Consider the following 13309-nt stretch of genomic DNA (forward strand, 5'->3'; position numbering starts at 1 on the left):
GAAATTCGCGTTTGGCTGTGATGTCACCGTACGTACCCATTACTCTCATATACTCACTCGGGACGATTGAACTGCAGCGATCACAGTTGCCTTCGGAGGCGTAAGGCGGTTTCAGCGATTTTTATTCCCCACTAGTAAAATGATTCTTATGGCGCTTGAAGGCGGCAAAGCTTTAGTTCAGTGTCCTTAGTATCAAGCAACCACCTAGTCCAACATTCTGTCCATATTCATTGAAAACTATCGCTACATACCCGCCCATGTCTATTATTGACCATTGGATAGAATTATCTTCAGCATTATTTGGAGGCTCTTGCAAATTTTTGTACAACGACGGTACCTTAATTTGACTGCCTTTGTACCATCGACGGTTTTGTCTGATATCTCTCGCTTACGAAGCTGGATTTCTAATCTACAATCACGATGCCCAATCGTTGACCCACGAGGGAATCAACTGCTTTTGTATTCGCGTGAATATGAACACTGGCCCAGGACATTCTACAAGTGAAGAAATAAAAGGCCGAAACACAAAGTGAACTCGACGCTAAGAGAAGATAAGGAAATTCAGCGGGAAAGAATCAGTTCGGTAAAGCATGCCACGAACTGTAGTGGTTGAACTCTTGTATGCCATCAAGACTCTTTGACTGCTTTTTTTCTAGTTTCACTATTCTTCATGTTTTTTACTGTCTCGGTTCTAATTTTTGCGACCACTTGGGTAGTTTTATTTATTCCATTATCGAGCAGTCGTTTAGTACTTCATATCACAACGCATTACCCTATTTTTTTCTGAAGTGGCCTTTTTTCTCTCAAAGCCATTTCCCTGAACCTGGGCGGCAGTACGCAAAACTGACCAATGAGTAATCATAATTATTTTATAAATAAATAAATAAATAAATAAATAAATAAATAAATAAATAAATAAACAAGCAAACTTCGCTGTAGAGGGCTTCGGCGTGCGTTAGGTATGAACGGGCTGTACGAAACAAAAAGGCTGTTGCTGGTTTTGATACAGAGCATATAACGCTTTATCATTGCACATCCACTTGTCAAACGCATATAATTACGCAAAGAACTCTTATACTGTACCTACCTGTGCGGCAAATTAGCTGTCAAGGCAGAATGACTTACGTGTGCTCGTGAACCATAGCAACCACTTGCAATGAGCCCCCGCTTGTATGGCCTGTTATGAATACATGGGCGTAAGGGCTGTGATACATAACAAAAGATCTACTTTTTATATTAGAAAGGGCTGCGTTTGCTTTTCCCAGGTGGGCACAGCTGCCTCAGGGCAACTTGCATTCCAGGTTGCCCTTAACAGAACGGCCCCCCTAGAGTCCTAGCAGAGCACAGTAAAACTCGCCGGGTGCTCTCAACGCACTCGCAGCGCTCACATATCGCACACAAACATTTAGTGCACAAAGCTTCTCTGAACATTGCTGTATCAGTCCAGACATCTATAACACACATCTAGCAGGTTCCCCTGTGTTTGTACGTCCACATACAGAATCAAAGAATGACAGTTACCTGCCCATGTGGGTGTTCTTTTCCTCGGTGGAGGATATGATTGACACGTGCACAGGTTTTAATAATTTAAGTTACATACAGAAATTGCTGCCAAAAAGATGGTTTTTTGGGAAATGGGTAGCACAAAAAATGTAGTATTTATCTTAGTACAAATATTACATTTGATGACGAACATTGCAAAAGTACTCCATAGAACTATTAGAAAATGTTTACTTGTTACCAAAAGTTACTGCCCACGGGCTACGACCTATTGCGTCTATGCCTCCTCTATCTTTTGTGAGATCCTGTAGGACTTGAAACTTCCCACCGGCCAAGCTTTGCCGGTAAGGTTGTGTTTGCAAAATCACTTTCTATAACATTCAGCAACTCAACAGCAAAGTACCTGCGAAGAAATGACAGCAGCGACAGAAAAATAGCACTGACCACGCCGGCGGCATGATTGGGATTTGTGGTTCTATACTTTGCACACCCCACTGTTATAATTAAAAACGTCACCGCAAATATGAGAACGCATGGCTCCGAAGTACGTCCCGATACAATTCGGGGTATCAAGAAAACTATGTAGGTGGTTACGGGGAACTATCGTAACTCCTGTTCTGAAGGCGTACACCAAAGTTATGGAGAACTGCATTGTCACCTCTAATTGATGTGTGGCTTAGTAGGCTCTAGGTTTGGGTAGGTTGCTCTGGGCCGTGTCGTCCCGCTTCAGTCTTCGTCTTCTCTTTTGCGCAAGTGATGCGCAGCATGAGTTGTGGCCATGAGACGTCCTGTGCCGTTGGTTACGTTAAGAGGAACTTTAAGAAGAATTTGGAAAACGAAACTATTTCTTCCTTAGATCTACATTAAGTAACTCGGGCATAGCAAAAAGCCGGTCCTGAAACTTTGTACTAATGGTCTAGGCGTCTTCGGCATAGTGACTCATAACAAAAATGCCCCATAAATATGTTAATAAAAACTTCGATTAGTAGCTTGGTACGATTTGCTTCCCGTCGCGTTTGCCGAATCGCTTGTAGCTTGAAATGCACTCGAGCAGTGTTTTCCCCTCATTTACGAGTGAGCAGCCGAGCAGCCAAGAAGCTGTTGGCATTCACAGTATCCTTTACAACATATACCAGAAATGCTACTAGAATCAACCTTGGGGAATGATCAGCACGCTATAAAGCTGTTGCTGAACACCGGCCCAATTTCCATCGCTCCAGAGGTAAGTTCTATTTGTGAAATACCATCTTGCGGCCTAGGCCGCAACTCCTGGAACCGAATTTACCCAATCCCAATGGAAACCTCTTTTCCAAAAAAGAAATATGGCTTGAAATTGCATGCGCGTTCGTTTCGGATATAAACCGAAAAGGCCCCACAGCTGCACATCGTCTTCGCCATTATGAAGTTTGTCCGCTCATTTGGTGCTGGCAACCAAGAGAGAGAGAAGACTCTTTATTAGAGGAGAAAGCCGAGCTGGCAACCAAGGTCACTGTAACCATGGTAGGAAGTTTGCTTGCCGCTTTCTGCGTTTCTGAGGCCATTTGCAATCGGTCCCGTGCAGTCATCGTGCGTTGTGCGATTTGTCAGACCTCTTGTCCGGGAACGGATGCAGCCGCCACGAAGCGGCACCGTGTCCACCACGAGAATAGCTTTGGGTTGAAAGTTATTCTGCATTCGGAATAGAGCGGCAACAGCAGTGCAGCCCGTCGTTTTGGCGTGCTGGAGAAATGTGTTGGCGACGGCCGAAGGCTGAAAAGTCGATCTTCGATTGCAAATCTTCAAGCAAATGCCACCACGGTCCGCAAGAGGGGAGATTTCCAGAACTTGAAGATCAGTTGGGTGGCTACACGCGGCAAGGGGGGGTGGATCGCCTCCCATTGACCTCCGAAGTGCTCAAGCTGAAGACCCTTGAGCTTGCGATAACTCAAGGCTTGTCAAGAAGACAATTCAAGGCAAGCCGGAATTAGATCATAAGATTCAAGAAGAGCAAATGCTTTAGTCTTCGTAGGCGGACTGGTGTATCCTAGAAGTGGCCGGAGGCTTTCGAAGAGACGCTGATATTGTCACGAAGACAAGGACGATGCAGTGGTGTTGAATGAGAAACACGTTTATTGGAGCGAACTTGTGCTCCCCTAACAACTCAAAAGAATACAGAGGCGGCGAAGCAGCGGTCAACAAAGTGACTTGCACAGGCGAGTGACGTCGAATCGAATGCCCCGGCGTCCGCACTGCAGGCTTTTTATCTTTTGGCGCGCGTGGTTCTCGAAACGTCGATTCGCATCGAGAACATAGTAGATCCAAGAAGATTATTCTGGGCTGTTCACGTTAGATCGGAATGCTCTCCCTATCACAACAGATAACACATGCGGCACAGAAAGAAAGAATGGAACACGCGCTTCCCTTGGCGCAGAGATAACACAGACCGGCGCAGCCGGGCGGTAAAAGCAAAACACAAATAAACAAACCCAATGTATGGTTCGCGGCATTACCCCCCCTCTAAGAGTGCATCGACCCGATGCTAACATAAGCGACAGTCCGAACAAATGAAAATAAAAGTTCGTCATCGTCCGTAGAAAGGTTTTAAGCGAACCACGTGGACGACTTCAGGCCGCGTGCGTCGTCGTGATGTGCCGGAGTCACCATCGGGGATCACTTCGTAGGTAAGTTGGCCAACACGTCGTAGAATCCGGTAGGGTCCGAAATACCTTCGCAGGAGCTTCTCACTGAGTCCGCGTCGTCGGATGGGAGTCCAAACCCACACACGATCCCCTGGTTGGTACTCGGCGTCTCGGCGTCGGAGGTTGTAGCGGCCCGCATCCACCAGCTGCTGGTCCGTTATACGAACTCGAGCGAGCTGGCGGGCCTCCTCCGCACGTTGAAGATATCCGTGGACGTCGGCGTTGAGGTCGTCGTCTTCTACGTGCGGAAGCATGGCGTCGAGCATCGTAGTCGGCCTTCTACCGTAGACAAGCTCGAACGGCGTCAGCTGTGTCGTCTCCTGGATAGCCGTGTTGTACGCAAACGTGACATACGGGAGCACTTCGTCCCAAGTCTTATGTTCAACGTCAACGTACATTGACAGCATATCTGCGATTGTCTTGTTCAGACGTTCTGTTAGTCCGTTCGTTTGGGGGTGGTACGCCGTCGTTCTTCGGTGATCCGTGTTGCTGTAGCGTAATACTCCTTGCATCAGCTCCGCAGTAAATGCCGTTCCGCGGTCTGTGATTAGGACTTCCGGGGCTCCATGTCGCAGCACAACCTGGCTTATAAAGAACTTCGCCACTTCTTGTGCAGTCCCCCTCGGAAGAGCGGCGGTCTCTGCGTAGCGCGTCATGTAGTCTGTCGCTACGACAATCCACTTGTTCTGTGATCGTGACGTAGGGAACGGGCCTAAAAGGTCCATTCCAATCTGTTGAAATGGTCTCGATGGGACGGCGATCGGTTGCAGAAGTCCGGCGGGTCTTGTCGGCGGCGTTTTTCGTCGCTGGCAGTCACGGCAGCTCCGGACGTAGTGGGTGACGTCAGAGGTAAGGCCGGGCCAGTAGTACCTCGCCTTGATTTTTCCAATAGTGCGGGCTGTGCCCAGATGTCCGGAAGACGGGTCGTCGTGGCACGCTTCCAAAATTTCGTCACGAAGGTCCGCGGGGATGACGAGAAGGTAATTCGCTCTTGTTCCGGGGCTGAAATTCTTCTTCACAAGGACGGAGTTTCTCAGGCTGAATGCTGGTAAGCTGCGTTTGAAGGTCCTAGGAACGGCAACGTCGCATCCCTCGAGGTACTCGATTATGACGCGTAAGTCGGGGTCTGCACGCTGCTGGGCGGCTAGGTCGCTCTCCGTCACGATCCCGAAGAACGCGCTGTCTTCATCAGAGTCTTGTGGTGGTGGGTCGACGGGGGCGCGGGACAGGCAGTCGGCGTCGGAGTGTTTCCTGCCGGATTTATAAACGACTGTAACGTCGAACTCCTGCAGGCGCAAGCTCCACCGCCCAAGACGGCCAGAGGGGTCCTTCAAATTGGCGAGCCAACACAGCGCATGGTGGTCTGTTACAACCTTGAATGGCCTTCCATACACGTATGGGCGAAATTTTGAAATCGCCCATATAATAGCCAGGCACTCTTTCTCAGAGGCAGAATAGTTTTTCTCCTCCTTCGACAGACCACGGCTAGCATAGGCGATTACCCTTTCGCAGCCGCTTTGCTTTTGGACAAGGACGGCACCCAAGCCTATATCACTGGCGTCCGTATGCATTTCCGTTTCGGCATTTCCGTCGAAATGAGCGAGCACGGGCGGGCTTTGCAGGCGTTTTTGCAGCTCGCCGAATGCTTTTTCTTGGTCGTTTTCCCAGCTGAAAGGGGTGCTATCTTTCGTCAAGCGCGTGAGTGGCTCTGCAATGCGTGCGAAGTTTGCGACGAAGCGCCGGTAGTATGCGCACAGCCCGAGAAATCTCCGCACGCCCTTCTTGTCTTTCGGCCTAGGGAAGTTCGCGATAGCTGAAGTTTTTGCCGGGTCAGGTAGGACTCCCGCGGCGTTGACGACGTGGCCCAAGAACTTGAGTTCCCCGTATGCGAAACGGCACTTTTCAGGCTTCAGCGTCAACCCCGACGTACGAATGGCCTCGAGTACAGACTCCAACCTTGCAAGGTGTTCGTCGAAAGTCCGGGCGAATACCACTACGTCGTCGAGGTATACGAGGCAGGTGTGCCACTTAAGGCCAGCTAGCACAGTGTCCATGACTCTTTGAAACGTCGCTGGTGCTGTGCACAGCCCAAACGGCATCACCTTGAACTCGTATAGGCCGTCTGGGGTTATAAATGCAGTCTTCTCTCGGTCTCTCTCGTCCACTTCAATTTGCCAGTAGCCGGTCTTCAGGTCCATCGATGAGAAGTACTTCGCGTGGCAGAGGTGGTCGAGGGCGTCGTCGATTCGGGGGAGGGGGTACACGTCCTTTTTCGTGATTTTGTTCAGTCGCCGGTAGTCAACGCAAAACCTTAATGTGCCGTCTTTTTTCTTTACGAGTACGACGGGCGCAGCCCAGGGGCTTTTCGATGGCTGTATAATGTCATCGCTCAGCATGTCGTCGACTTGAGTCCGGATGGCTTCCCGTTCGTGTGAAGAGACGCGGTACGGTGACTGTCGGGTAGGTCGGGCTCCATCTTCGGTTATTATTCGGTGCTTCGCTAGAGGGGTCTGACGTAGTTTTGCGCTCGACGAAAAACATTCGCTATAGCGACGCAGCAAAGCCAATAATTTTTTCCGTTGTTCTTGCGGTAGCGCCGGATTCACGTCGAATGGCTGCGGGAGCTTGAATGTTTCTACGGGTGTGCGTTCAAAGTCGGCGACTGCGATCACATCACTTGCTTCTTGCGTTTCTTCGAGGAACGCAATTGCAGCTCCCTTGTTTAAATGCTGGTACTCTTCGGTGAAATTAGTGACCAAAACGTGAGATTGGCGTTGCTTAAAGTGCGCAATGCCTCTTGCGACGGAGACACCGCGGTCGAGAAGCAACCTTCGATCACTCTCTACGATAGCGTCGATGTCAGAAGCAGCATCCTCACAGTAGACGGCGATCATCAAGCTTGCGCGGGGTGGCAGGGTGATGTGATCGTCGGCGATCCTGACAGCAGCACGGTGATCGGGGTTCGGCTGCGGCGTCGTGGAGTGATTGGAGGAAAATGTTATCGATTTGGTCTGCAGATCAATTATTGCGCCGTTGTCCGTCAAAAAGTCCATTCCGAGAATCACGTCGCGGGAGCAGTTAGGCAGAACGACGAACGCCGCAGGGTACGTTGTGCCGTCTATGGTGACGCGCGATGTGCACGTTCCACTTGGCGTCACGAGGTGGCCTCCTGCTGTGCGTATGTGCGGACCGTCCCATCTGGTCATAACTTTCTTCAGTTTAGACGCAAATGGTCCGCTCATTACCGAATAGTCAGCACCCGTGTCTACGAGGGCGACTACGTCAAAGCCGTCGATGGACACCTTGACGTCAGATGCAGTCGTCCTCGAGTTGCGGGTTCGTCGGGGCGTCGTATCTCTGCTTGTACGTGTTGATGGTCGGGCACTGTGCATCGTCGTTGTCGTCGTCTTCTCAACGGACGTCTTGGTCAGGTCGGGTACGCGTCGCGCCGTGTAGCTGTCGTCGTGTTCAGGAGTCTCGTTAGGGCTAGGTCGGGTCGTCGGGATGAGGGCATGTCGTGAATGATGGTCTTCAGCTAGTCGCTGCGTCGTTGGAGGGTTTTCATTTTTCCGCCGTTGTGCAACTTTACCTCCCGAAGTTGCTGCTTTTAGTTTCCCCCGCGTGGGCTGGGGGACCTTCCACGTGAGAAGTCAGCAGTGCTGCGGCGGTTTGGTGACTGAGACGGGTAGGGCGACGGTGAACGGTTGAAGCGGGCTGGTCCTCGGTTGGTGTTGGAGAGGTATTCTTCGATCTCAGCAGGGTGCTGGCCGTATCGGGGGCGCGGGGCGTCGACGGAGAACCCTCGCAAACCGAGCCTCTTGTAGGGACAGCGACGGTAGATGTGGTCGGCCTCTCCGCAGTGATAGCACAGCGGGCGATTATCGGGCGTTCGCCACACGTCGGTCTTCCTTGGCGTCTGGTATTGGTCTACAGGGCGTCGGGCGGGCGGCGTTGGACGGCGGTATGGCTCAGCCTCTTGACGACGGGTTGGAGCAGGGCGGGGTTGACGAACAGCCGAGGAGTAGGTCATGGCTTGTGGTTCGCGGGGTGCTTCCGACGGCGTAGAAGTTCCCAGTGCGTTTTGGACTTCTTCTCGGATTACGTCGGTCAGGGAAGCCACTTGAGGTTGCGGCGTCGTTGGAAAAAGCTTCCGAAGCTCCTCCCTGACCACTGCTCGGATGGTCTCTCGCAATGTATCGGAGCTTCCATTTGCAGCACCGATGGTCTCCGAGAACAGCGCGTTGACGGGGCGGTCGTACTGCCTGGTTCGAATTTCTAGCGTCTTCTCCATCGCGGCCGCCTCAGACGCGAATTCGGCCACTGTCTTCGGAGGGTTACGGACTAGACAAGCAAAAAGCTCTTGCTTCACTCCTCGCATTAGAAACCTGAGCTTCTTTTCCTCGGTCATTTCAGGGTCCGCACGACGAAAAAGTCGCTTCATCTCCTCAACGAAAATCACGACTCCTTCGTTGGGGTGCTGCGTTCGAGTTTCAAGCAAAAGCGCAGCTCGCTCTTTTCTCACCACGGTAGTGAAGGTCTTAAGGAACTCCCTCTTGAATTGAGTCCAGTCGGTCAAAGAGCTCTCATGGTTCTCGAACCAAGTTCGAGCAGCATCTTCTAAGTAAAAGAAGACATGCCGGAACGTTTCTTCATCGTCCCACCTGTTGAAGATGCGGACGCGCTCCAACTTCTCCAACCATTCTTCGGGGTCTTCAGCGGGGGCTCCCCGGAACGATGGCGGTTCTCGGGGCTGCTGCAGGATGATTGGCGACGTTGTTTCTTGCACCATGGTGTTGGTTGCAGCGTTCCTTCTCTTGGGCCCTTCTGGCAGAAGACCGAACTCGGGCGGTAAATCTTGCAGGCGGGGGCTGGCTCTTGTTGGACTGGCTTGGCGGCTTTTCGAGGTTGTAGTGGGCATGAAGGGTGCGTACCCCTCACCTCCACCAGATGTCAGGAAGACAAGGACGATGCAGTGGTGTTGAATGAGAAACACGTTTATTGGAGCGAACTTGTGCTCCCCTAACAACTCAAAAGAATACAGAGGCGGCGAAGCAGCGGTCAACAAAGTGACTTGCACAGGCGAGTGACGTCGAATCGAATGCCCCGGCGTCCGCACTGCAGGCTTTTTATCTTTTGGCGCGCGTGGTTCTCGAAACGTCGATTCGCATCGAGAACATAGTAGATCCAAGAAGATTATTCTGGGCTGTTCACGTTAGATCGGAATGCTCTCCCTATCACAACAGATAACACATGCGGCACAGAAAGAAAGAATGGAACACGCGCTTCCCTTGGCGCAGAGATAACACAGACCGGCGCAGCCGGGCTTTAAAAGCAAAACACAAATAAACAAACCCAATGTATGGTTCGCGGCAATATCATTTCAGCCATATGTTCTATCGTTGCGACACAGCAACGCATATAAATTTGTACATATTGGCAACGCCGACCAAACTCCTAGCTATTTTGATATGCCCGCCAATACTACAGTACAGTCTACAATGGCGAAGCAAGTTTGCGTGCTGACGTCCAGCAATGAGAAGACCCGGCTAACAGAAATGTTGGCCCGCACAGCAGGCGGTAACAAGCTGACCCCTTTTCTTGTGTTTAGACTCAAGACGGTTCCCAAGTCTGTGAACTTTTCTCGAGGTGTTATAGTGGGTGCCAGAGAGAAGGGTTGGATGGACACGGACCTCGTTGTCGACTGAATAAACTGTGTGTGGCGCAAGAGGCCAGGCGATAGCTTGGGGTTCGTCTCCGTGCTTGTAGGCGCTTTCAGGTGCCACCTAGACAAGTATGTCAATGATAAACTTGCAGCTTGCCTCCCGGATCTTCTGGTGGTGCCAGTTGGTATCACCTGTCAATTGCAGCCACTGGACGTATGTGTCAACAAGCACGTGAAGGACCGCATTCGGATGCTCTAGAGTGAGTGGCTGGTGAAAGGCTGCCACAAGTTCACTTCCAGCAATAGGCTGAAGCTTGCCGCTATTGAGGAAATAACCAGGTGGGCGGCCCAACCTTGGCTCGGCATTATATCAGGTATGGCTGTGAAGGCGTTCAAGAAATGAGGAATTTTAATGACGTTGATGGCACTGAAGACGAGATGCTGTAATACAAGAGCGATAAGGAGCTGTAGGAGAGCGACAATGGAGGAAGTCCTGTAAATAAAGTCTGTTCCCACCTGAAAATATGAAAACGTGTGCACATTTTGTTCGTTCGTGGAAATAACGTGATCGTATAAAACTGGCGCGTGCAGTTTATTATTTCTCCTTATATTGCTCAAGGAGAACGGGTTCGCGTTAGATTCGGGGCTTGCAATGTTCTTTCTTATCGGTCACGTAAATCAGGTGCGCGTTGAAACGGGGGCGCGTTGCAATTCGGTAAATGCGGTACTAATTTATGCAGTACAACGATTACATCCGCTATATATTCAAATGAAATCGGGAGAACCGCTAGAATATCCCAGATTTCCTCTGCATGACCCAATAGTCTCCTTCGCCGTCAAACTAAAGGTCTCGGCTGCAAAGCGGCCCGACAACGCTACAACCTTCCACAAAACGGTCAATGGAATGCTTTGGCCACAGAATCTTTCAACTCCCGTTGAGCCGCACAAGACATGCTGGAATAAAAGAAAAAACAAAAAACACATCGCTTTTAAAAACATTTCATGCTCTTTTTTGTTAATCAGCATCAGCAAAGAGTCGAGAAAATTACCCTTGGTGTCAATAAAATTCAACGTACAATGGCCGCGTGTAAGCTCACTTCGCTGCAAACGTCGCCGAAAGACGATAGCCTTCTGCCGTAAACGCTCGTAAATGTTTCTCTTCTCCTTGCCGCCCAATATTCTCGGACTCACCCTCCCGCATCGCTTCTCCCACAACACAATAAACACGGTGGAGGTGAGCTGCAGTAAATTCAGTTTTGCAGTGTTCTACTGCTCACGCGCCATTTTCTGGAATGTCCTTTTCTACTGGTGGACTTTCTAAAATGCCGCCTCAAGAGGGCGCCGCAAGCGCTGCTGCTGATGATGATGATAATAACTGGAAATATTACCTATGTAATGGTGCGTTGCGTCAAATATGCTTTATATTTCCTTTTGCTCAACAATTTCGAAGTGCATAAATATTGCCACCGGATTTATGAGTAGTTTCAAAACGTTTTGCGGATGTAAACGTCTCATTTAGGAATTCTTTCATCTTTAGCTCGGGCGGCTGAGTCGAGGAACCCACAGAGAGACCTACAGCCAGACCAAAACAAATTCACCATCTTCTCGTAGGGGAACCCTGAATAGTATGCGAAGCAACAGTGGGGTAGACTAAAGTTCCAATTAGTTTTCAGTTCCATCGCGGCGTTGCGGGAGGATAATGAGGGGAGCGCAGCGCGGGCGCGCGTCGTTAATACCGCGGAGCTACAGTGGCGCCCCAAGCGGAGTATGCAGCGGCTACCGTCGCGTCTCTGACACTAAGCTGCTTCGCATTATCGCGCACGGAGCCACATGTATTGCCATTCGTTGCGCAATCCCAGAGAGGAGAGGAGCTTCGGAGAGGAGAGGGGGAATGCCGGAGAAGAGAGGAGTGTCGGAGAGGAGAGGAGAAATGCCTCGCATACTACTTAGGGTTCCCCTACGGGAAGATGACTACGGTGGTTGAACGCGAAGCTATCTCGTGATAGATTCTTTTGTTGGCCAATCCCTAGGAGCATCCTGCCAGAATCACCATCAGCGGTGCCTGGCCAGGCATGCGTAGTTGGTGTGCGGACGGCGGACAACAACGACAAGGGAGGCAGGGACACAGCCCCGAGCATAATACGCTTCGCATCTGCAAGACTGCGGACTCCAAGGCATTATTTTAGCATTTAAAGGCTGGACATTAGTGGCGTCCTCTCTTCCCCTTCCTTTTGCGGCTTTAGGCCTTCCTTTTTTTATGTGGGATGGTTCCTTCCTCCGTTTTTCAACGGCAATAAAATTTGGAACATAACAGCATAGACATTTGCGAGGACTTGCAACGTATAGACCGCACAAGCTCTGGTCCTGAGTGCTCCTTGTGTGTCTCGGTCAATTTTTTCGCCCTCCTATTTCTTTTCTCGTCGAGTAAAAACTTGCGCAGAACACATTCATTGGCATCGTTGGTGTTGCGGAATAAAATTCAATTATTTTTACTGCCTTCACGTATTTTCTATTTAGCTAGTTGATAAAAGCCTAATTGTCAGCATTAATGACGACTATTACGAATGAGCTAACACGGTATAATCCCAAGTCTTTTAGGGAGAGCCCGCGGGCATTACAAACACGTGTGATAGGGTACAGAAGATACTGAGGGACTTGTAGAGATAGTATGGACAAAATTGGTGCGGAGGGGAAAGTCAAGAGTAGCGGCCACCGATGAGGAGAAAGAAGTCTGTGATAGAAGATTGGAGGGGAAGGGAGTGGCATTATGTGAAAGTGTTAGGGAATAAGGATGAGCCACATAGTAGGGAAACCAGAGGAATGAGGAAGGCAGAGGATTCGCTGGAGGGCATTTGCGCTGGTGGTTTAGCAAAGGAACAAAGAGGAGAGTTGGTGGAGACGAGAAAAAACACAATGGCAACAGTGAAGCTCCATTGGGGCAAGTACATGCGGAACAGGTGGTAAAGAGCGTGAGGGTAAACGGGAGAGAAAGGGAGGGCATAGATGGCAGGGGCGGAAAACCTTTTCGTCTTTTGGCGTCATATGTAGCGAATCCATTAGAGACACAGCCATCTTTCCTAAACCTGCCGCCTTAGAAAACGTTTTTCCCGACGCTATGTCCCTTGTTACGAAAAACAATCTTTGAAAATACTAATAGCGAAAAATAGTTAGCTCTGCTATTGGTCGGTGGCGGTGTTGATGTTCAGCTTGTCACTGATTCGTTTTCTTACATAGATCTATTTGTTAAGAAGGGTTGTTTGGCTTGATGTTTAAATTTGTAGAAATTAATGGTTGTCATTGAATTTTTTATTTTGTGCTAGTGCACTGTCATGATTTGCTTTAACTGTAGGGATCCGCCCAACAGTACTTCTTTGGAAAATTGTTGTCTGCCTTCTCCCCTTTTGCAATACGTTTGGGCCTTGAAAAGTACAATGAACTGAATAGAAGTCTAAAGTGTGTAGATGTTTTT

This window comes from Haemaphysalis longicornis, unplaced genomic scaffold (genome assembly GCF_048455015.1).
Source record: "Haemaphysalis longicornis isolate Haplotype H1 unplaced genomic scaffold, Haemaphysalis longicornis Haplotype H1 scaffold_9, whole genome shotgun sequence".
NCBI lineage: Eukaryota > Metazoa > Arthropoda > Arachnida > Ixodida > Ixodidae > Haemaphysalis > Haemaphysalis longicornis.